This window comes from Chiloscyllium plagiosum, unplaced genomic scaffold, assembly GCF_037043375.1.
Source record: "Chiloscyllium plagiosum isolate Xiang-an unplaced genomic scaffold, Cpla_swu_hap1 HiC_scaffold_15, whole genome shotgun sequence".
Taxonomy (NCBI): Eukaryota; Metazoa; Chordata; class Chondrichthyes; order Orectolobiformes; family Hemiscylliidae; genus Chiloscyllium; species Chiloscyllium plagiosum.
Genome location: NW_028270153.1, coordinates 35,326,383 through 35,352,475, shown reverse-complemented (window position 1 = coordinate 35,352,475; position 26,093 = coordinate 35,326,383). Strand labels below are relative to the sequence as shown.

At 41.3% G+C, this 26,093-nt stretch overlaps 1 long non-coding RNA gene across 2 annotated transcripts in view; it reads left to right on the top strand.

Annotated features, from left to right (window-relative positions):
* The window catches only part of LOC122560131 (uncharacterized), a 37,066-nt gene extending 12,050 nt beyond the window's left edge, over positions 1-25,016 (top strand). Inside the window, exons 2-6 of one of the 2 annotated variants that reach the window (XR_015759574.1) lie at positions 3,344-3,434; positions 14,476-14,519; positions 23,123-23,217; positions 23,606-24,074; positions 24,760-25,016. This is a non-coding gene — a long non-coding RNA (uncharacterized LOC122560131). Of the gene's footprint in view, positions 1-3,343; positions 3,435-14,475; positions 15,855-23,122; positions 23,218-23,605; positions 24,075-24,759 lie in introns of those variants that run through there. The other variant, XR_015759573.1, reaches the window with a different exon arrangement.
* Positions 25,017-26,093: the final 1,077 nt, after the last annotated feature.

Sequence of the window (26,093 nt, the reverse complement as noted above, 5' to 3'; positions counted from 1 at the left end):
GGAAATATTAGTACACATCTTAACTGTAAAAATTCATTATTATGGATTAGAACATGAAAACTGGTGCTTTAAAATTGTTGCTGGGTATCATACCCAAAATAACTTTAAATAAAGTGGACTCCAATGTTACAGCTGCTGATATAAGCAAATCATTAAAACAGATGTACACAATTGCTGGAGAAACTCAATAGGTTGGGCAGCATCTGCAGAGTTTTTTCAGCAATTTCTGTTTTCATTTCATATCTTTAGCATCCACAGTTCTTTGTTCTACATTGAAAATATGGATCCTACATTTCAGTTCAACAACAACAAAAGAAAATCTACATGGTGTTGCTCACAGTGAACTGCAAGATAAGGTGTAAACTCAAGATTCGTTGTCCGTGGAAACTAAGAGTTCATAAACAGCAAAACTACTTAGGATTTGGGAATAATTGTGCAAGATATGTTCTCAGTAAAGTGTTAATATGTTTAACTGACTGAGAAATTTGGAGACCTTCAGAAAAACATCACAGATTATTTTGTTTATACTATGATGTCTATTATAAAATCCATTTAGTAATTTAATGAAGTGCATTTATGTAGATCTGGTCTTCCAAAAAGCAGGACAATTGGATCATGATTAGCAAGCCAGAAGGTCTGTCACACAGTATGGAAATAGTGACCTTCCCCTTTATATTCAATGTAGAGGACTTATATGCGTATATTGCAAAATTAAACAATTCATGCTATGATTTGTCAGTTTTAATTTTTGATTCCAACTGTTAACATTCCCAGTGCTGAAAATATGTGGAGTTCTGTGGCTTAACATTGAACTGCATCTGAAAGTAAACTTCAAAAACCATCTTCTCAGAAAAGACGAAAAAGGTTCAACTTATCACAAATCCTGGATACACAATCTGGTGGGAAACATGCAACTAGCTGGGGCATGTACCTCCTGACAAAAACACAAGGAATTCAGACCATTATGTTCATATGAGCATTTTTGCACATTTAATTTCTGTATATTCAGGTGTTAATTCAGAACATGGAATGTTTCAGTCTCCAGCAAAACATATCCATATGTTCACTTCCTGTATGAAATTGGAATTCTATACCTGGAATAACATATTTAATCAATCATACACCAGAAGGAGCTTTGTATCTTTCTAAACATATTCTGTCATCTGTTTCAAAACTATTAACTCCAGTTCTGCAATCCTTAACAAAAAGAAAATCATCATTTCTACACTTCATCAGCTCTTTGCCTTGATCTTTTGTCCACTTAGAGTGTGTTGTACAGTTTTGGTTCCCATTTTATTTAATGGATTCAGATGCATCCATGAAGATGCAATGAAGATGCACAAGAATTATGTCAAACTGAGATGATATATTTAAGATGAAAAGCCCAATAGATTGACACCTTATTGCCTACAGAAGAGATAGCTGATGGATGATCTAATAGAGATTGTCAGTAGAGTTTAATAGAATAGGAAGGGAGAAAATGTTTCTATCAATATGCTCACCAAACCTAGAAGTCATACATATGAGCTAGTCACTAATAAATCCAATAGGGAGTTTAGGAAAAATCTCTATCCAAAAAATAGTAACAATATGGAAATCAGGGAGTTTTGAGGGAATAGAATAGATATATCTAAAAGGAAGCTATTTAAGCACACAAACATCAAAAGAACAGAATGACTTACAAAAAAGCTTTAGACAAAGTAGGTTAGGAGGAAGTTCTTGTAAGGCACAGACAATGGCAAGACCACGTGGATTGAATAGCCTATTTCCACGGAACCACTCAATTTAACTTGATGAGCTGACTATTAACAAGTTCAGCCATTTATTCTCAGCCAGCCTATGTGCTGTTATACTACTACTACAACAAATATTTATGTTACATCCGAATTCATGGCTTACATCCCTGTGGCAGCTTCTGCAACAGATCTTATTGATCTGAAACATCACTACTGACTAAATTTAGGAACATCTACAAATACTAATTATTACAGACTAGACATGATTTGGAAACTGCAAACAAAAAGAATCTTACAGCAAATATCAGGATAGATACACATGAAATGATGGATAATACGTTTTGATTTTATGATAAATGTTACTCAATGGAACAGATGTGATTCTGATTCAAATACTTGCAATAACCACAAAACAGTTTAGTCAAAGTGTGACATCTGTCAACAAATCACAGCTAAATAAAAATTATGAATTAAAAATTGTCATTTCTTTCTGTTCTTTTTGAGCCTGTGGTAACCTGATAGCTCTCATTAAGAAGAAAAGTCAAGTAGATACTAACCGTGAGAAATTTTCAATGAAAACAACTTTTTTCCTAACTAAGCCCCCGGACCTATTCAGATAACCTATGAGAAATACAGTCAAAGCGTGTGGTGCTGGAAAAGCACCGCCAATCAGGCAGCATCTGAGGAGCAGGAGAGTCAACGTTTTGAGCATAAGCTCTTCATCATCATCAAGAAGAGATGATGCTCAATACATCAACTCTCCTGCTCTCTGGATGCTGCCTGACTGGCTGTGCCTTTCCAGCACTATACTTTTTGACTTTGATCCCCAGTATTTGCAGCCTTCACTTTCTCCTATGAGAAATACACAACTTGGATAAAAATGGCAAGTTTGCAGGCTTCATGACTAATATCTAGTATTTTCAGGGATGATGTTTGCGGAGCGGGGGGGTATCATGGTTTCTTTAGGTATTAATAGTCATGAAATGTTAACATACCAGCAAAGTTCACTATTTTGAATTTCCTTACAGTAATTGCTTCTGTGCAACATTGAATAACCTTTGTCATGTTATAATTAGGAAGTTGCCATCTAATGTAAGAAGAACATTATCTATTCAACAGGGCTGCACAATTCATAGCTGTTGATATTTTCTCAATTACAATCAAATGAATTAGGAGCATGAATAGGCTATTCAACTCCTCAAACCTGCTTCACCATTTAAGGGATCATGGCTGATATAATTATGGCCTGAACTCCACATTCCCACCCATCCTGATAACCTCTAACTCCCTTGTTCATCAAGAATCTGAGAACACGACCTTAAAAATAATTAATATCCTGCCTTCTCTGTTCTCTGTGAAAGAGAGAGTTCCAAAAATTCATGACTTTGAGAGAAAAGCAATTCTCCTCACCCCCATCTTCTGAAGGGTCTGTCACTTTTCAAGGATTGCTGAATAACAATGCTTGTTGATATACCCTATTTCTAGGGGCTAGTAATTTACTCTACACCAATCAAACATTTCAATCCTTCCAGCTTGAATGTCACAATAACCAGTGCTCCCTTTCCCATCTTCATATGAAGGTTTGTTTTCATTTTTTTTGTTCCTAGAAATTCTTGCTTTCTGAAACACTGCATCGATAACAGACTACATATGGCACCATACACGACTGCTGTCTGCTTATGGAACAAAGTGGTCTTGGTGAGCCCGATTACTTATATCGTCACCTTCATTTTATCCTTAAAAAAAATGGAAGATTTATTTTTGTGGAAAGAAGATAGTGCTGTAGCAGCAATTACATGAGCTTACATGCTACTTAGGAAATAAGAGGAAAAAAATCAGTTTTGAAGGGACTCCAATTTTTAAACAAACAGCAATCAGAGTATGGATTAATGGGGAATTTTCAAGTTGCTAGGCTACAACTAATTGTGAACTGGAAGGAACCATATTAATATCATAAGAAAGAGAGACAGAGAACATATACTTTTGTTAATGAGACAAAACTTGGTGGGAATGTAAAATGTGGGCAAGATGCAATGAAACTGCAAAGTTTTTGGTTAAGTGAGTGAGCAACAAGGTGGCAGGCGGAGGTTCTGAGGCGAAGGATTCATTATAGTCACAAGAATGATAAAAAGTAAAATTTTTCTTTAAAAAGCATAAACCTTTTAAATGTTAATGAGAGAAGGATTTGAGTGTACTTGTACAAGAAGCAGAAAAAGGAGTAGGAAACTAGAAAGACAACAGATGCATTGGCCTTTATTGCAAGGGCATTGAAGTTCAAGGATATCAAACTCTTACAACAGAGCTTTAGTGAAACCAGACATGGAATACTATGAACAGTTTAGCTCTCCATGCTTTAGGAAGGGTGTACTTGTATTGGAGCCATACTGTGAAGGTTCTATGATACTTTCCCAAATGACAACATCTGGCATTGTGATATTTGCAACACCTACTAGGATGTGGTACTTGGTAAAGTTTTTTTAACATTGTTTCAAATGCTTCAACAAGAGGTGTAAATTCTATTAACCAGCTCCTGTAAAGAGATTTCATGTGTCCATGCTTCTTAATTCTGCTTCGCTGTAATGAGGGGAATCATCCTCTCAGCATTTACCCTGTCAAGCCCCTTAAGAATCCTGTACATCGAAATGTGATCACCTCTCGTTCTTTTAAGTGCCAATGACTAGAGTCCCAACCTATTTGATTTTTACACATAAGATAATCCCTGCACCCCAGGAATCATCCTAGTGAACCTTCTCTGACCATAGCAATGTGATTGACTCAACTCCCTTCTGGAGTGTTCTAGCGAGCTACTCAGTTGTATCAATTGCAGTGAAGTCTCAACGAAGAACTGAAACCAGATAGACTACCTGGCAATGATCTAGGCAGCAGGAAAGACAACAGCAGAGCCAGTATTGTCAACCCTGCAAAGTCCTCCTCACTAACATCTGGAGGCTAGTAATAAAGTTGAGAGAGCTGTCTCACAGACTAGTCAAGCAACAGACTGACATTGTCTGTCAGGTATGATTCAGAGATTATGACTATGTCCCAGACACTACCATCACCATCCCTGGATATTTCCTGCTGGTGGGACAGGACATATCCAGCAGAGGTGGTGGCACAGTGGTATACAGTCAGTTCGGAATTACCCTGGGAGTCCTCAACACTGACTTCAAATCCTGGCTTCAGGTTAAAACTGGGCAAGGAAACCTCCTGCTTATCATGTACCATCCTCCCTCAGCTGCTGAAGGTAGCAAGGCACAAAATGTATTCTTGGTAAGGCCTTTGGATGCCCACCATGAAGAGTGGCTCAGCAGCAGTACGACTGAGCAAGCCGGTCATGTCCTAAAGGACGTAACTGCTAGACTGGGTCTGGGGAGGAGGTGAGGGAACCAACAAGAGGGAAAAACATAACTGACCTAATCCTTACCAATCTGTCGGTTACAGATGCATCTGATCATGACAGTATTGGTAAGTGTACCACTGCATAGTTCTTTTGGAGACAAAGTCCTGCCTTCAATTGAGAATAACCTCTACTGTGTTGTGTAGCACTATCACCTTGCTAAATGGGACAGATTTCAAACAGATCTAGCACTCAAGACTGAACATCCATGAGGTGCTATGGACCAACAACAGCAACAGAACAACAACATAGTCTGTAACCTAATGGCCCAGCATATCCCGCACAATTATTCTCATCAAGCCATGGGATCAACCCCGGTTAAATAGACAGTGCAGGAGGGCATGCCAGGAGCACCACCAGGCATACCTGAAGATGAGGTGTCAACCTGGTGAAGTTACCAAATCAGAGTACTTGCATGCCAAACAGCAGGAACAGCAAATGGTTGAGCTAACTGGCCCCTCAACCAACCGATCAGATCTAAACTCTGCAGTCTTGCCACATTCTGTCAGGAATGATAGTGAACAATTAAACAACTCAGTGAAGAAGGAAGCTCCACAAATGTCCTCATCCTCAATGATGGAAGAGCCCAACACGTAATGGCAAAAAATTAAGTTTGAAGCACTCACACCAATTTTCAGCCAGAAGTGCCGAGTGGATGATTCATCTCAGCTTCCAAGTGGTCCCCAGAATCCCAGTACTCAGCCAATTCAATTCACTCCAAATGATATCAAGGAACAGTTGGAGGCACTGGATAATGCAAAGGCTATGGGCCCTGACAGCATTTCAGCAATTGTACTGAAGACTTGTGCTCCAGAACTTTCTGTCCCCTCGCCAAGCTGGCTCAGCAATAACCTGTTCAGTGACGCATAGTTAGGGTTCCACCAGGGCCACTCAGCTCCTGTATTGTTCAAACATGAACAAAAGAGCTGATTTCCAGAGGTAAGGTGAATATGACAGCCCTTGATACCAAGGCTACATTCAACCATGTGTGGCATCAAGAAGCCCGAGAAAACTAGAATCAATAGTGGGAGAAAGTGAGGACCGCATATACTAGAGATCGATGAAGAGCTTATGCTCGAAATGTTGACTCTCCTGCTCTTCAGATGCTGCTTGACTGACTGTACTTTTCCAGCACCACACTTTTTGATTCTGGTGGTTGGAGTCATAGCTAGCACCTATGGAAGCGGTTGTGACTACTGGAGGTCAGCTCCAGGACACCTCTGTGGGAGTTCCTTAGGCCTAGTCCTTTGTCTTAGGTCCAACCATCTTAAACTGCTACACCAATGACCTTTCCTCTACATTAAGGTTCAAAGAGGGAATGTTTGTTGATGATGACACAATGTTCAGCACAATTCACAACTCCTCAGATACTGAAACAGTCCATGTTCAAATGCAATAAGATCTGGATAATATCCCGGCTTAGGTTGACAACACAAATGCCAAGAAATTACTATCTAGTCACTGCCATCAGGTGTTGCCATCACTGAATTCCCCCACTAGCAACATCCTTGTAGTTACCATTGATGAGTAATTCAACTGGATTCACTGCATAAACACAGTGGCTACAAGAGCAAGTCAGAAGCTAGGAATACCTCCTGGCAACTGAGTCACCTCCTGACTCCCTAAAGCCTGTCAATCAGCTACAAGGTACGTGTAATGGAGTGCTCCTCTCTTGCCTGGATTGGTGCAGCTCTAACTACACTTAAGCAGCATGACATCATCTTGATCAAAGAACCCCAGTTGACTGGTACCACATCCACCAGCATACACCCCCCTCCACCATCAATGCTCAGTAGCAGCAGCATATGCTATCTACAGGATGTACTGCAGAAATTCTGCAAATATCCTTAAACAACACCTTCCAAACCCTCAAACATTTATATCTAGAAGGTCAATGGCAGCAGATACATGGGAACACCACCAAATGCAAGCTCCTCTCCAACCCACTCACCATCCTGTCTTGAAAGTATATCACAGTTCATTTACTGTAACTAGGTCAAAACACTGCAATGGTTCAAGAAGGCAGCTCACTACCACTTTCTCAATGGCAATTAGGGATGGGCAATAAATGCTGGGCAGTCAGCCACATTGCATGAGTGACTAAAAAAAAACCTGCCTCCAATGAAATAATTGTAGAAATGAGCCAAGCAGTAATAATGAAATCGCTTAGGGTTATGTTAACCAATATCTATTGAAAGCGCTAATCTTTTTATTCTAACTGACAAGGCATGCTCTTTCATTTAATTTTAAAGAACAGGGTGTTTAAATGACTTGACAGCTTTACATACTTTATCTATGCTTCAAAATCATTTTCGTCTCCACTATAAAAGTAATGGAACACTGTAATGTAGGTTGACACAATTCATCAAGTGAAAATGTGACCTACTTGTCCCAGGCACTGAACTTAAATGGCCCAGCTAATTTTAAGTCACACCTATACATTTTACCGCCCGTCTTTTATATACTGGTGAAATTTGGGATTGATTGTAACTGGGAGAGGGTCCACTGAATCAAAGCCTGTTCCACAGGTCCACAGAATCCCACCACTCTTTATTAGACTTGCCCACATACTCAAACATCCATAAAGAAAAATTAGACATTGTCTAATATGTGTGCAATTGGAAAAACAAATACAATGACAGATTATTCCAAATACCAAGGTCCCCATGCCTAGAACACAAGGTGAAGATTTGTATGTTAATATTAGATGGGTCACTTTACAGATATCCCTGGCAATTACGTAAAACATTTATTAGGTTCCTTATTTATGTATATGAAGGCACTAATGATTGTTTTAGGCCTTCCACAAGAAATTGGATGTTGGTGAGCAAAGTAGGAGCCAGACCCATGGCATTCTTAATGCCATGTCCATTATTTGTATCAGTAAATGTATTTGTCTGAGAGAGATATTAGGTAGGAGAAAGGTTAGGTAGAAAGCTTTTCTTTATGTCTTAAGACACAAGTTGATTTTCATCATATTTAAGAAGTTGGCCAGGAGAACAATTGCCCCAGACCTATCTGCTGCAGTTTTTAGAAGTCTGAACTATGTAATGAATGGCTCTTTTGTGTAGACACTGAAAGCAGAGAGTTCAGTAGGGCCATGGGCATCATTTTTGAAAGCATTTTAGGGATACAATTCAACATAGCTCATTACTGACATGCTGTTAATTTGAATTAAAAACAAATTGACCAAGGAGATACATAAATGACTTTTGTGGATGGGATAGAAACAACGGCCACAGAGATGGCCATAAACACTTAGCTTTCCTACGTTATAAAGATGTCTGCCATGCTCTCACAAATGACTTGGTGCAATGCCACCTGGTGGGAAATATTAAGGATTGCAACAGGAGTTCAATTAAGCAGATTACTCTTTCTCAAATCAATTTGTTCAGGAGATATTCCCCCATGGAACAGGTCAGACTTGAACTGAGCCTGTTGGTCCAGTGGTAGGGATGTTACCACTGAGCCACAAGAGGGCTTAAAAAGATTATTGAACTTGATTGATAATCATGTAATGCTGGGGGGATTCACATTTATATTAATCACATGATGTTCTCCTGACAGCAAAAAACTAATGTAAACCACCTAAGTCACCAAATGCTAAAAAGAAAAGCTGCAGGGCAAAGTGGGTATGATAAATCAAGTAAAAGGCAAGCCTAAGATAGCTGTACAGTCTAGTTGTGTCACTTTATAAACTTCAGATGAAAGCATTTCAATAGTAATCAAAAGTCCTAAACTTCATGGGTAATAGTTACCACTATTCGATCACTGACAACTTTAAAATGGTCAAAACTTACCATCTTGTGAAACTGGACCACGCATTTCAACTTTTGTTGCATGTGCCACTTTAAAAGAGTAAATGTTCCATAAATAACAGTGCCAGAGGCTGGATCAACATTAAAAACCAAAGCTAATTTTAAAACATAAGTGCATATGTTTCTCTGTATCCTAACTTGAATGAGAAGATTTACATTAGCGACAAGAATAAGTAGCAAGTGAGTGCAATGGGCAGAAATAATTGTAAGTGCAGTAGTAGCTAGATTAGGACTAGGTTTAAATGCAAGCAAAATTGAGACACATTAAACAATCACAAGCCAATGGAAGCAGTAAAAGGGAAGATGGTTGTTGCTGATAGAGCCTGTGCAGGTGGAGCAACAGTTGTGAAGGGAAGACTTGCCTTGCCACTTCCACTAAGATCATAATTGAATACAATGATACAACGAGGTTTTCTGAAGGACAAGCTAGCCCATTTAAAAAAAAAGGGCCTTTCTTTGAATTCATTGCAAGCTGTTAAGGAATTAACTCCAGATTTCCCACTTCAGAATCGATAAAGCATCTGTTTTGGGGACAGGATTAACAGACAGGTGAGTGATAACTTAAAAAGAGAACCATGTGGTCATGTGAATGTTTGAGGAAGAAAGTTTAGTGAGAACTAAAAAGAAAAATAGAATATACTGTTTTATGTTTCAACTGTGCTAATAAGGTGTGACCTACAAGTACACTGCTGTCAGCAGCAATATTCTCATCCTGCCCAATAATCTGTCCCACCCACATAAACCAAACTCAGTATTGTCAACTCTGTAGCACACATTTTGAACAATACCATCAAAGATCAGCTAATTTACAAAACAATTTGGAGCTTGACAGTGAATTTGCCAATTCAGTTCCAGACAAGAATGTTATTAAATGAAATATGCCTTGTGATAAAATTGCCTACAATATGCCATTCAATTGTATCATTTCTCACGGTGGTGGGTTCTTTATGGAGGTAGTAAACTTAATGGATAGCCAGTTATCCTGTCGATGCTGAGATCTAAGACAACTTAACTAGGTTTTTAAGAGAAGTCCCTGAATACAGAGTACTGACAGGTCTGGCAGCTTCAATTGTCCCTTCATTTTTTGTGCTTTTCATTTTTCTTCTTGAGAAAAAGCATGACGTGCTTTAACAGCTAGAACAGTACTAATTATTCCCAGTACATTAAGCCAGGTATCAATCTCCTGTGAAATCACGGCACATTAGTGGGGTACAGGAAATCATCAGGGAAAAACAATTCCAAACATGTCACTTTTTAAACTGTCAGTAGACATCTTTTGTGTCGCATTAGATGTGAATGTCACAGCGCAGAACAAAATTCCATTAATGAAAAAAAACCTTTCTTGCAAAACAAAAATACCAATTAAGCTGACACATTATTCTAAATGATTCTAACATATGAACAACTCAAGATTAGATTCTCTAAGTCGTAGTCAAATATCAATAATGGGTGGAAAACGGTCAAAGTAACTGTAAATGGCAGGAACTTTGTTTTATTTGTTCATGGGACACAGGTGTCACCGGCTAGGCCAGCACTTATTGTCCATCACTAATCACCAAGAGGGTATTTGAGAATCAACCACACTGCTCTGGGTTTGGAATCATTTTTAGGATAGACCCAGTAAAGATGGAAAAATTCTTCCCTAAGGGATATCAGTGAACCAGTCAAGTTATTTTTAATGATAATTGATTGGGTTAACATGGTTGCTATTTTGCTAGGTTATTATTCCCAATTCTTATTGAATTCAAATTTCACCATATGCTATGGTGGGATTTGAACTCATGCCCCCAGAACCTTAGCTTGGGATTCTGGACTATTAGTCCAGTGACATGATCAATATGACACCACATTCCCTTGAGGTGCTTAAATGTGGAACATTTCCAATCCAACTATTTACTGCTGAATCAATCTACTCTCAATCATCAGTAAAGTGATGGAGGAGGTCATCAACAGTGTTATCAAGCAGCACTTTTCACTTATACTCAGTTTGTGTTCTGCCAAGGCCACTCGATTCCTGACCTCATTACAGCCTTGGCCCAAGCAGGAATAAAAGGGCTGAAATCCAGGGGTGAAGTGAGAGTGACAGCCCTTAACATCAAAGCTGCTGGTTGGAGTCATCCCTAGCACAAAGGAAGAGGGTTGAAATTGTTGGAGGATAGTCATCTCAGCTTTGACGCATCTCTTCACGAGTTCTGCATGGTAGTGTCCTTGGCCCAACCATCTTCATCTGCTTCATCATAACCTTCCCTCCCTTGTAAGATCAGAAGAAGGGATGTTGGTTGATGAGTGCACAATACAATAGAAATAAGAGCAGGTGAAAGGGTGAGATTCCTGCGACAAGTAACTCACTTCCTCAAAACCTGTCCACCACCTACAAGATACAAGTCAGGAATGGGATAGACACTCTCCATTTGCTTGATGACAGAAGCACTAATGCTAAGATGCTTGACACCATTCAGCCCACTTGACTGCACTGCATCCACAAACATCCACTCCCTCCCCCAACAATACTCAGGAGCAGCAGTGTGTACTATCTATAAGATGCACTGGATAAATTCACCATGGCTCCTTTGACAGCACCTACCAAATGTACAGTGCCTGCAATCTGGAAAGACAAGAGCAGCAGATACATGGGAATAGCTGCAAGCTCTCCTCTAAGCCTCGTACCATCGTCAATTGGAAATATATTGGCATTCCTTCAGTATTGATGAGCTAAAATTCTGGTATCCCCCCACCATCACACCCACTCCAGTTACCGGCTCCGCCCCCACTCCCAGCTCCACACCTACACCAGATCCCAGCTCCCAGCCCTGCTGAGTTTTCACCATCTCTCCAGACCTTCCCCTCACTGAGGACGAACGATCAGTCCTCAGCAAAGGACTCATCTTCATCCTCCTCCATCCACGCATCAATGAATTTAATACACACCGTGAATTGAACACTTTTTCCGCCACCTCCGCCTCCGAGCTTACTTTCACAATTAGGACTCCCGCCCACCTTCCGAGGACCCCTTCGCCCACCTCCAACACACTGCATCCACCTGGACACTCCGCGCCGGCCTATTATCTGCCCTCGACCTCTTCATTTCCAACTGCTGCCGGGACATTAACCGCCTCAACCTGTCTACCTCCCTCCCCCACTCCAAGCTCTCACCCTCACAACGCGCCGCCATCCAATCCCTCTGCTCCAATCCTGACCTCACCATCAAGCCAACAGATAAAGGGGGTGCAGTGGTAGTCTGGCACACTGACCTCTACACCGCTGAAGCCAAACGCCAACTCGAGGACACCTCTTCCTACTGCCCCCTCGTCCATGACCCCACCCCCCCCATCATCAAACCATCATCTCCCAGACCATACAGAACCTCATCACCTCAGGAGATCTCCCACCCACAGCTTCTGACCTCATAGTCCGGGAACCCCGCACTGCCCGGTTCTACCTCCTTCCCAAGATCCACAAGCCTGACCACCCTAGCCGACCCATTATCTCAACATGCTCTTGCCCCACTGAACTCATTTCTACCTACCTCAACACTGTCCTATTCCCCCCTAGTCCAGGAACTCCCCAAAAAAATTTGAGACACCACCCACGCACTCCACCTCCTCCAAGACTTCCGTTTCCCCGGCCCCCAACGCCTCATCTTCACCATGGATATCCAATCCCTCTACACCTCCATCTGCCATGACCAGGGCCTCCAATCCCTCCGTTTTTTTCCTCTCTTGACGTCCCCAACAGTACCATTCCACTGACACTCTCATTCGTTTGGCCGAACTGGTCCTCACCCTTAACAATTTCTCCTTCGAATCCTCCCAGTTCCTCCAGACCAAAGGGGTAGCCATGGGCACACATATGGGCCCCAGCTATGCCTGTCTCTTTGTTGGCTACGTAGAACCGTCAATCTTCCATAATTACACCAGCACCACTCCCCACCTCTTCCTCCACTACATTGATGACTTCATTGGCGCCACCTCGTGCTCCCGCGAGGAGGTTGAGCAATTCATCAACTTCACCAACACATTCCACCCTGACCTTAAATTTACCTGGACCATCTCTGACACCTCCCTCCCCTTCCTGGACCTCTCCATCTCCACTAATGATGACCGACTTGACACTGACATTTTTTACAAACCCACAGCTATCTGGATTACACCTCTTCCCACCCTACCTCTTGCAAAAATTCCCAATTCCTCCGCCTCCGCCGTATCTGCTCCCAGGAGGACCAGTTCCACCACAGAACACACCAGATGGCCTCCTTCTTTAGAGACCGCAATTTCCCTTCCCACGTGGTTAAAGATGCCCTCCAACGCATCTCGTCCACATCCCGCACTCCGCCCTCAGACCCCACCCCTCCAACCGTAACAAGGACAGAACGCCCCTGGTGCTCACCTTCCACCCTACCAACCTTCGCATAAACCAAATCATCCGCCGACATTTCCGCCACCTCCAAACAGACCCCACCACCAGGGATATATTTCCCTCCCCACCCCTCTCCGCCTTCCGCAAAGACCGTTCCCTCCGTGACTACCTGGTCAGGTCCATGCCCCCTACAACCCATCCTCTCATCCTGGCACCTTCCCCTGCCACCGCAGGAATCGCAAAACCTGCGCCTACACCTCCTTCCTCACCTCCATCCAAGGCCCTAAAGGAGCCTTCCACATCCATCAAAGTTTTACTGCACATCCACCAATATCATTTATTGTATCCATTGCTCCCGATCCGGTCTCCCCTACATTGGGGAGACTGGACGCCTCCTAGCAGAGCGCTTTAGGGAACATCTCTGGGACACCCGCACCAATCAACCACACCACCCTGTGGCCCAACATTTCAACTCCCCCTCCCACTCTGCCGAGGACATGGAGGTCCTGGGCCTTTTCACCGCCGTTCTCTTACCACAAGACCCCTGGAGGAAGAACACCTCATCTTCCACCTCGGAACACTTCAACCTCAGGGCATCATGTAGACTTCAACAGTTTCCTAATTTCCCCTTCCCCCACCTCACCCTAGTTCCAAACTTCCAGCTCAGCACTGTCCTACCAGCCTATCTTCTTTTCCACCTATCCACTCCACCCTCCTCCCTGACCTATCACCTTCATCCCCTCCCCCACTCACCTATTGTACTCTATGCTACTTTCTCCCCACCCCCACCCTCCTCTAGCTTATCTCTCCATGCTTCAGGCTCTCTGCCTTTATTCCTGATGAAGGGCTTTTTCCCGAAACGTCGATTTTACTGCGCCTCGGATGCTGCCTGAACTGCTGTGCTCTTCCAGCACCACTAATCCAGAATCTGTTTTCCAGCATCTGCAGTCATTGTTTTTACCTAAAATTCTGGTACTCCTATCATAACAGTATTATGGATGTATCTACACCAAATGGACTGCAGAGGTTCAAGAAGACAGTGCACTATATCTTTCTCAAAGGTAACCAGGGCTGGACAATCACATCCCATGGATGAGCAAAAAAATACAGACACCTTCTCAACTTTTCAGCAAATTGTGCAGCAACAAACTCCGTTTCTTTCTTGCAGGGCAAGCTAAGATGTAATACCAAGAAGCAGGCAAGCACATGAAGGTAACCACGACCTCTACAAGACCCATGCCTTAAGAGTACCTGTCCTGGAAGCAGCAAAGATAGAGAGAGAGAATGTTTTCGGATGGTTACAACTAGTGAAGCAAGTGCTTTTTCCCGAAATTTCATGAGGCACCTTATCTTTCTTTTGAGTTCTCATTGAATATCCTGTCTCAAATATTTGCAGGGCTATGTGATTCTGTTTTAAACTGTCACTCATCTCTCTGTTAACCCTATCCTTCTTCTCTCTTTCTAGGTCTATGAACAATACCTGTGATTTATATCATGCCTTGAACATGGTAAAATAATACAAGGTGTTCCACAAAAATGTGATCAAACCTAAATTATTAACAGATATACTAAGATAGGCAACCAAAAGCTTTTCTGAAAAGTAGGTTTAAAGGAATACCTTAAAAAGGGAAAGAGATAGAACTGGGGAGATGTTCAGAGAAGAAATTCTGGAGTTTAACATCTTAAAATATGACTACTCTTGGAAGAAAATGGACGAGAGTAGGTTATGGAGATAGATGTGAAATCAAATAGGGATTTGACCATAAGGATGTATCTCATATAATAGACCCACTTGGAACAGAGGAAGGTGAATAAAGACCCCAAAGTTTGATTTAAATGCATGAGATTAGAAAACAATATTCTGTACTGACTTGAGTGTCATTTAGAGCAAGTTTACTCCTTGAGGTACACGGAACACCAGTGTATAAGAACAAGGGCAGGAGGATGGATGATCCAATAATCAGTTCAAAGACAGGAGAATTTACATGTTTCAGATGTTCAGGTGTTGACTTCAAGGATCCCACTTATTGATCTTCAAGGGGTTAAAAAAATCTATTCATATTGTCAAAATGGAAAAGCCAAGAGACAAAGTGCAGTTGATGGTGTTGTGTAGTAGGCCACATAGGTAGGTGGCAGAAAACTAAATTGATTCAGCAAATTATCAGTCATAGTAATTTCTGACAGCTTTGCAGTGAGCAGGAATAAAAAGGAAATAGTGAGTGGTAGAAATCCATACTACGATCAAAATTGAGTTGAAGTAATAGTAGGTTTGACAGTAATGGAGGAAATCCTTAACAATGTTACAAAAGAATCGTTAAAAGTGTACAACAGAAAAAAGTATAATGTAAAGTCAAGAATTGTTATCTATCAAATGTCAATCTTACAATAATAGAGTCCATGGAAATATGTTACATTTTGAAATTATGAAACATATACTTGCAAGAAAATGCACTGAGGTTGAGTCCTGTAAAACATTGTCCTGTTTTAATCATCATATTCAAAGCAACTCATGAAAATAAATAAAATATTTTTTTGTAACTACCTGAATGGCCCTTTGTATGATTTGTTTGCTCAATTAATCTTTTGAGGAGTGATATTCTGAGCAAATGGTCATTACTGTGGGGGCGGAAGCTCACTGAAGCATTTATTTGAGTACAGAATGAGGAGATCTTCAGGACTGACAGTTTAAATAGTGATTAAAATATTATTGTGCAGGAGGTTGTTTTTCTGCAAAAACGTTTGTAAGGTAATATGATTTTTTTAAAAAGTGTTCACTATCTTTAAATAAAGCAGATTCCAATAATTGACTATCATCTATTCTTTATATTTACTTTAACCTTTACATCTGTTTTATAGGTAAACATTACTGCATAATTTATCAAGTCACATGATGCGAAAGCTTAGTTTATTGAAATTAGCATTCTGTCGAGATCTTTTTCTTCATACCCTTCAAAAATACAAAGAGCTTTAGGTGTAATTGATACTCTGGTGTTTAATCTAATGAGTAGCAATTAATGAATAAATCTGGAATAAAATAAACTATTTTCAATAATGGTGACCATTAAAATTTAATTTGGTATACTAGGAAACTAGGTGCATTAGGTTCGCCAGAACTTTAGGGAAGGAAATCTGTTGTCCTCACCTAGTCTGGCCTACATGTGGCTCATAGAAATATAGGAACATAGTATCATGGGAACGGGAATAGACCATTTGGTTCCTTGAGCCTGTTCTGCCAATCAATGAGATCATCGCTGATCTGTTGCCTAATTCCATATACATTTCTTTAGCCTTTAAGATTCCTTAATATCATTGCTGAACAAATAAATGATTTATCTCAGATTTAAAAGTAATAATTGATCCAGCATCCACTGTCATTTATGGAAGTGATTTCCAAATATCTACTTCTGCCTGTGTGTGAAAGTGCTTCCAAACATCTCTCCTGAATGGCCTGGCCCTAATTCTCAGACAATGCCTCTCTTCATAACTTAACCACAGACATGCAGATACTATTCTTGTAAATCCATACTATACTTCCTCCAAGGCCAATATATCTTTACTAAGGTGTGGTGCCCAGAGTACTGTTCACAATATTCCAAGAGGGGTCTGACCAGAACTTTGTATAACTGCAACATAACTTCATCCTTAAATTTCAGTCTTCTAAATATGAAGACCAACATTCCATTAGCTTTCTTGATTATCTTCTGTATCTGTTCGTGGCATTTTAAAGATCTGTGCACCTGTATCTCTGAGTTTCTTTGGATTTTCTTTCCACTGTATTTAAATTCATACCATCTAGAAAGTATCCTGATCTTTCCTTTTTTGTCCAGAGTGGCTAATCTCATACTTGCTTATTTTGAACTCCATCTATCACACTTTGGCCCATTCACCTTTATCAATATCCTTTTGTAATTTTATGCTATTTTCTACACTGTCTACAATGCCACCTAACAATGTGTCACCACCAAATTTGTAGATGTGATTTTCTATGCCATTATCCAAGTTCTTAGTAAATAATGAGAATAATTGAGGCTCTAACCCAAATCTTTGAGATATCACTGGTCAAATCCTGCCAAGTTAAATACACGCTCATTATCCCTACTTTCTTTGTCTGCCACTCAACCAATTTCCCAGTTCAACAACAATGTAATAGCTTTTCAACTACCTCTGGCTTAGCATTTCATTCATTTATGTCATACCACTATCAAAAAGTTAAATGAGAATAAAACTGGATAGATGACCCAAGATGATAATGATAAAGGAAACCCAACCATAGTTGATCTGCAAAACTGGACCTCATTAGTGCCAAGGTTGGGAGAGTTGTTCTGCAGAATAATCAAGCAAAAACCTCACGTAGTCATACTCACTGTATTATTCCTCACTATCAATGTCTCAATCTTCTCCATCTCCATCCCCGAGTATTTCCAATCCTACCAGTAGGACAATTCCCCAGAGGTGGCACATTGTGGTACATTGATGGAAGGGAATTGCCTTGGGAATCCACAACATTGTATCATGAAGTCTCAGGACAAACATTGACAAGAAAATCTCCTGCTGACTCCAATCTGCTGCCTTCTCTGAGCTGCTTATTCATTGCTCATCTTTGTTGAACATCACTTGGACAAAGGATCAAGACACAGAAAAGCATAGAATGTATTCTGTATGGAAATACCTCAATATTCAACACCAAGACTAGTTTGACAACACCAGTACTAATTGGGCTGGCTAAGTCCTAAATGATATATAAGGGATACATTTAAACTGGGTCTGTAACAGGAGGGACGTCATCCTCACCAATTCAGCTCTCACAAATGAATCTAATTATAACAGTGTTGATAGGAGAAATCAACATGCTGCCTTTGAGAAGACAAAGTCCTATCTTAATTCTGAGGACACTCTCCATTGTGTTGTGTGGCAGATAGATTCAAACAGATCTAGAAACTGGGCATTAAGGAGATGTTGTAGACCATCATCAATAACAGAACTGTATTAAACCACAGTCTGTAACCTCATGGCTCATCATATTGCTCATTCTAATATTACAAACAAGTCAGGGAACCAACCCTGATTCAATGAGAAATGTAAGAATCAATCAGGAGCAGCTCAATGAATACTCAAAGCTAGAAAACAGGATTTTACGTATGCTCAACTGCAGAAGCAGCATACAATAGACAGAATAAAAACCAAAAGAACTACAGATGCTGGAAATCAGAAGCAAAACCAGAAATTGCTAGAAAAGCTCAGCAGGTCTGGCAGCATCTGGAGAGAAATCAGAATTAATGTTTCAGGTCTAGTGACCTTTCCTCAGAATTGATGGTAGCTAGGAAGAAGTTGTTTTTTATGCAGAAGATAAGGTTGGGGGAGGGGTTAAGGAGTAAATAATAGTTGAAGATATAGCCCAAAGAGAGAGAAGAACAGCTGGACAGTTAAAGGAGTGGTCAGGCCTGGGGAATTAATGGCTACTAATTAAGTGGCCAATAACGGTTGGTGTGTAATAGCAGACCACGTGATAACAAGGCCTGGTGTGTTGGTGTTGGAGTAAGGACATGAGAGAAGGAACCTCAAGTCCTAAAATTGTTGAACTTGATATTGAGTCCAGAAGGCTGTAGACTTCCCAAGCAGAAAATGAGGTGCTGACATTACAGCTTGGACTGTGGTTTGCTAGACCACTACAGCAAGCCTGAGATAGAGGTGTTGGACAGGGAACACAGTGGTGTGTTGAAGTGGCAAGCAACTGGAAGCTCATGGTTTTTTTTGTGGACAAAACATAGATATTCTGCAAAACGGTTAGCCATTCTATGCTTTGTTTCCTAATGTCAAGCAGTGAATGCAGTAGACTAGATTGAGTGCAGTGCAGGTAAAGTGCTGCACCTGCAAGGTGTGTTTGGGTCCTTGAATACCAAGGAGGGAGGGAGTAAATGGGCAGGTATTATACCTTCTGTTGTTGCAGGGGAAGGTGCCATAGGTTTGTCAGGGTGGTGTTGGGAGTGAAGAGGACTGGACCAGGGTGTCAAAGAACAAAGAATAAAGAAAATTACAGCACAGAAACAGGCCCTTCAGCACTCCAAGCCTGTGCTGATCCAGATCCTCTATCTAAGCCTGTTGCCTTTTTTCTAAGAATCTGTATCAGTCTGCTCCATGCTGATTCATATAATTGTCTAGATACATCTTAAATGATGCTATCATGCCCGGCTTTACCGTCTCTGCTGGCAACGCATTCCAGGAGTCCACCACCTTCTGCGTAAAGAACTTTCCATGCATATCTCCCTTAAACTTTTCTCCTCTCATTTTGAACTCATGACCCCTGTCAGAGTCCACCACTCTGGGAAAAAGCTTATTGCTATCCACCCTGTCTGTATCTCTCATGATTTTGTAGACTTCAATCAGGTCCCCCTCAAAAACCATCTTTCTGATGAAAATAACCTTACTCTACTCAAACTCTCCTCATAGCTAGGGCCCTCCATACCAGGCAGCATCCCGGTGAACCTCTTCTGCACCCTCTCCAAAGCATCCACATCCTTTTGGTAATGTGGCGACCAGAACTGTATGCAGTATTCCAAATGTGGCCGAACTAAAATCTTATACAACTGTAACATGACCTGCCAACAATTGTACTCAATATCCTGCCTGATGAAGGAAAACATACCGTATACCTTCTTGACCACTCTATTGACTTGTATTACCACCTTCAGGGAACAATGGACTGGAACACCCAGATCGCTCTGTATATCAATTTTCCCCAGGACTTTTCCACGTACTGTATAGTTCGCTCTGAAATTGAATCTTCCAAAATGCATCACCTCACATTTGCCCGGATTGAACTCCATCTGCCATGTCTCTGCCCAACTCTCCAATCTATCTATATTCTGCTGAATTTTCTGACCATCTCCTTCACTATCTGCTACTCCACCAATCTTAGTGTCATCTTCAAACTTGCTAATCAGTCCACCTATACCTTCCTCCAAGTATCACAAACAACAGTGGTCCTAGCACCAATTCCTCTGGAACACCACTGGTCACAGTTCTCCATTTTGAGAAACTCTGTCTCTTGTTGCCCAGCCAGTTTTTTATCCATCTAGCTAGTACATCCTGGACCCCATGTGACTTCACTTTCTCCATCAGCCTTGGAGAACTTTATCAAATGCCTTACTGAAGTCCATGTTTATGACATCTACTGCCCTTCCCTCATTAGTCAACTTTGTCACTGCCTCAAATATTAAGTTGGTAAGACATGACCTTCCCTGCACAAAACCATGTTGCCAATCACTGATAAGCCAATTTTCTTCCAAATGGGAATAGATTCTATCCCTCAGTATCTTCTCCACAGCAGCTCCCCTACTATTGACATCAGGCTCACTGGTTTATAATTACCTGGATTCTCCCTGCTACCCTACTTAAACAAGGGGACAACATTAGCAATTCTTCAGTCTTCCGGGACATCACCCATGTTCAAGGATGCTGCAAAGATATCTGTTAAGGCCCCAGCTATTTCCTCTTGCACTTCCCTTCATAACCTAGGATAGATTCCATCTGGGGATCTGTCCATCTTAATGCCTTTTAGAATACCCAACACTTCCTCCCTCCTTATGCTGACTTCATCTAGAGTAATCAAACATCCATCCCTAACCTCAACATCCATCAGTGAATTCTGATGTAAAATACTTGTTAAGAATCACACTCATTTTCTCTGACTCCATGCATAACTTTTCTTCTTTGTCCTTGAGTGGGCCAACCCATTCTCTGCTTACTCTCTTGGTCCTTATATATCAATAAACGCCTTTGGGATTTTCCTCAACCCTGTTTGCTAAAGATATCTCATGACCCCTTTTGGCCTCCTTAATTCCTCTTTTCAGATTAATCCTACATTCCTGATATTCTTCCAAAGCTTCATCTGTCCTCAGTTGCCTAGCCCATATGAATGCTTCCTTTTCCCTCTTAGCTAGTCTCCCTATTATGTGTCCCTACATAATAGAATACCAAGTAATGGCTGAAGGTATGAAACTCAGGAAAAGTGATTTGTCCTGACAGCATTATGGCAGTAGTACTAAAGATTTGTGCTCAAGAATTAGTTGTCACTAACCAATCCAGTACAATTGCAGCAATTGCATTTACCTGGTAAATTGGAAAACAATCCAGATATGTCCTGTCTATCAAATGCAAGACAAATCCAATCTGACTAATTGCTGCTTCATCAGTCTACTCTCAATCCCAGCAAAATAATGGAAAGTGTAATCAACAGTTCTGTTGAGTGGCACTTACAGACTAATAACACACCACTGCTCAGTTTGAGTTCTGTCATTAAGGTCCATGGTTCAGTTACTGATTTGGTCTAAAAAAAGTGTTGAACTCAAGAGGTGAGGTGAGAAAGATTGTTCTTGGAATTAAATGCATCAAGGAACCCTAGCAAATCTGAAGTCAATGCAAGTCATTGACTGGTTGGAATCATATAGAACACAAATTCTGGCTGCATAGTTCTAGCAGAATTGGATAAAGGCTAGTGAAATAATATTTATTACATCTGCACTTGCTCCTGGCCTGTAGCCCAAGTAACCCCAAGAAGGCTCAAAGGTAGAAGACAGAGGGTGGTGGTGAAGAGTTGTTTTTCAGACTGGAGGCCTGTGACCAGTGGAATGCCACAAGGATCGGTGCTGGGTCCTCTACTTTTTGTCATTTACATAAATGATTTGGATGCAAGAGGTACAGTTAGTAAGTTTGCAGATCACACCAAAATTGGAGGTGTAGTGGACAGTGAAGAGGGATACCTCAGATTACAACAGGATCTGGACCAAATGGGCCAATGGCCTGAGAAGTGGCAGATGGAGTTTAATTCAGATAAATGCGAGGTGCTGCATTTTGGGAAAGCAAATCTTAGCAGGACTTATACACTTAATGGAAAGGTCCTAGGGAGTGTTGCTGAACAAAGCGACCTTGGAGTGCAGGTTCATAGCTCCTTGAAAGTGGGTCGCAGGTAGATAGGATAGTAAAGAAGTTGTTTGGTATGCTTTCCTTTATTGGTCAGAGTATTGAGTACAGGAGTTGGGAGGTCATGTTACAGCTGTACAGTTCATTGGTTAGGCCACTGTTGGAATATTGCATGCAATTCTGGTCTCCTTCCTATCGGAAAGATGTTGTGAAACTTGAAAGGGTTCAGAAATGATTTCCAAGGATGATGCCAGGGTTGGAGGATTTGAGCTATAGGGAGAGGCTGAACAGGCTGGGGCTGTTTTCCCTGGAGCATCGGAGGCTGAAGGGTGACCTTATAGAGGTTTACAAAATTATAAGTGGCATGGATCGGGTAAATAGGCAAAGTCTTTTCCCTGAGGTTGGGGAGTCCAGAACTAGAGGGCATAGGTTTAGGAAGAGAGGGGAAAGATATAAAAGAGACCTAAGGGGCAACCTTTTCACACAGTGGGTGGTACGTGTACAGAATGAGCTGCCATAGGAAGTGGTGGAGGCTGGTACAATTGCAACATTTAAGAGGTATTTGGATGGGTTTATGAATAGGAAGTGTTTGGAGGGATATGGGCCAGGTGCTGGCAGTGGGACTAGATTGGTTTGGGATATCTGGTCAGCATGGATGGGTTGGACTGAAGGGTCTGTCTCCATGCTGTACATCTCTATGACTCTATAAAACAAACTGGATAGAGGTAGCTTTCATTTGCTAAAGTCGTTTCAAAGCAATTCTATTGTACTCTTAATTAAATATACTTTCATGTTCTGGTCATCTCACAATTATGATGTGACATATTAACTTTAAATTTATTTTTTTCTCAGTTTAATTTTTCTGAAGAAGTTATTTTTATTGATTCCTGTGACAGTGTCCCGGTGCTCAGACAACTCGAAGAATCCTGTCATTTCTAGGATTGGGAATTCTACCCCTGTACGGAGCAATTGTCTTACTTCAGCAATTATGGTTATTGTGTTTAATTATTTCAGTCTGTTTGTTCCAAGCTGTTGGTTCCTTTCCTTTTGTTAGTTGCATTCCAATGTGTTTGGAAAAATATACGGACTGCTGGAATCTGATGTGAGGATTAAAACGGAGAAGTTGTTGGGGGGGGGGGGGGGGGGGGAGGGCGGGAGGGGTGAAAGGTGGAGCGTGGGCCAAGGAAAACATAACAATTTAGTCCCAGCGCATGGAGCATCTGAACTTGCAAGAGAGTCGGATCTTGGAATAGAAAGTGAAACCCTATCTGCTTTAATATCATCAGCACCACCCAAACGTTGGGTCGTGCTGATTTCCAACAATATGTAAAGCTATCTCTATGTTCTTTAAGGTTTTATGTTTCATTTTCTATTTTCAGATGAAGGCTAGCCTTCAAACTGACCATAACGGCAATCGACCCCTTTCAGGACCATGGACAGCACTCAACCCGCCGCCGCTGTCCGATCAGACATTTTTCATCTTCCAATTCATCCCATCCATAGGGAACTGCAGTGAAAATAATCAGAACAGTGAATTTTGCAACTCGACAACCGGGAAACGTATTCTTACGTCAAGGACCACGAACTCCGCCATTTGATTGGCGTCACTGTTAGCTAAACTCATTTAGAAATGGCAAAAGTCACTTAGGGAATGCCTTGATTTCTACGCTCTAGCACGCATTACTTTCACTTGGGACACAAGCTCAAAGACATTGCGAAAGTTGTAGCACTTTACTTCTATATAAATGTCGCAATTCTGCTGCTGCCCATTTGGAATCACATCCTTCCAGAACTTGGATTGAGAGGGAAATCAGTCAAGAATATTCAATAACTCTCGAAGTCAGCACTGTAAGTTAATCATGAATACAGCCATAGGATTTTATGAGTGATATTTGCAAAAACAGAAAACTGCTGAGCTAAATGCGAGTTAGTATGAAAACAATGTACCAGACAGTCTAACGATCTGTCTCTGATTTCTTAACAAACCCCACGCTGTATTTGCAAATGTAAAATCTATTGTCAAAGACATTGCACACAGAAACTTCTAGTGTTTCAATTACCATGTAACAATAGTTCCCAGCTGTTTGTTTTCGTTTTCTTACTGTGCTAGCGAATTCGGTTAAAGGATATACTTTTCAGATATTCCAAATATCAATTACTGCAATGGGCGTTGTTTGCCATCAGTTTGAGAACAGATAAACTGAACGATTAATAACATTTGAAATTTGTATCCTATAATGATTTGAAAAACGAATTTTTGCTAACAGGTAAGGACATAAATTATTTAGTCCGGAGAAAAGGAATAATATTCAGTTACAATGGCTGAAAGGTTTTCTGTTAATAATTACCTTATCAGAACTGAATCCGTAACGGCGGTGCTCGACTGAAACAGAGACGGGAGTCTATTGGGTTTACTAGAGGAACTAAAGTGCCTTTGTGTAATTCTGTTTATCTCATCTAACTTTGACGAGCACAAGACAATGCCATTGCCTTTGTGCTTGAGAGATTCTTTGTTTTTTTTTTGTATTTTTAGAATCCCAGACCTAGCTTGACAGCTTGTCAGGATGAATAAACTAGTCTTGGCAACATCCCTATTTGTGCTCGGTTTTCTTCCCGCGAAAGAGTCGCATCCGATAATGAACAGTCACCGATTTGACTCCTACAGCAGTGCAGAGCCAGGGCTGGACCTGCAGCCATGGGATCACAGCCTTCGCCTTCCAATTCACCAGAACCTGTTCAAAGCATCTCCTGATGACCCAAAGACCATGGTGCAAAGGCAAGAGCTATCCCTGGTTACTCCAGGATACCTCGTTTTAAACAGCCAGGGCGCCGGAGAACATCAGGAAGACAACGGCGACATGGATCGGTCAAAACGATACAGTTCAAAGCCTAACTCTCTTGACCTCACATTTCACCTTTTGAGGGAATTCCTGGGAATGGCCAAAGCTGAAAAAATGGCCCAGAAAGCAGAGAGTAACAGATTGTTTATGGAAAGCATAGGAAAATGATATGTTTGACTGGCAAAAAGTCCACTGCAATGAGTTGTTCAATACTTGTGTATCGTGTGTTACACCATGCTATTTAACACCATGCTGTTCAAATCATACAACATGTATTGTTGCTGTTCAAAATGTATAATGAGGCGATTTCGCATTCCGGAACTTAATGTTAAAGATGTACAACGTGTTAGGTTTCGTGATATGCCGCAGTATTCTTTCGTATTAGTGTTTGTAGTTCAACACACAAAAAAAGTAAACTGCTTCAGAAAGTTTTCCTGTTTGAGATTTTCGTGTTCTGTGCCTCCACAGCTATCCAGGCCTATTTTTTTTATGGAGGATTTTCGGTTAGCCAAATTAATCGTGCAATGCCAGTACTTTCGTGTGAAATTTCGGCGCAGGCGTCAGTGCCTGTCCTTGTGTGGGAGAGAGAAATGTCACAGTAATTTGGGCGATAGCATCTTCCGGTATTTGGCCTTTGACAGCCAAGGTTGTTCAGAGAATTGAGTTGAAATACCCATAACCAGTCCTGGTCTTCACTAGCTGTTGCAGCAGCCTGAAGTAGTGCCCTGGAAGTCCATGTGTCAGCCTCATATTGCCGATCCATTGCCGGGAGTTTGTAACGATACCAGCAGGAGGCAGCTACTTGGGGCGAGGGGCAACGCGTACAGACAGCAGGCCATTGTTTTAACGTGGAACTAGAAGGACTAGCCCCCGAGCTTCACAGTGGTATGGTGTTATTTTTGCTCTGTGTCAGCATCCCATAGCCCCTTTAAAAACACCGCTGGCTTGGCTAATGTGGCAGCAGTAAATGAACCCAAAATAACAAAGCGGCCTGAACCAACATGCGGCCCAAATTTGCGAAGGGTAA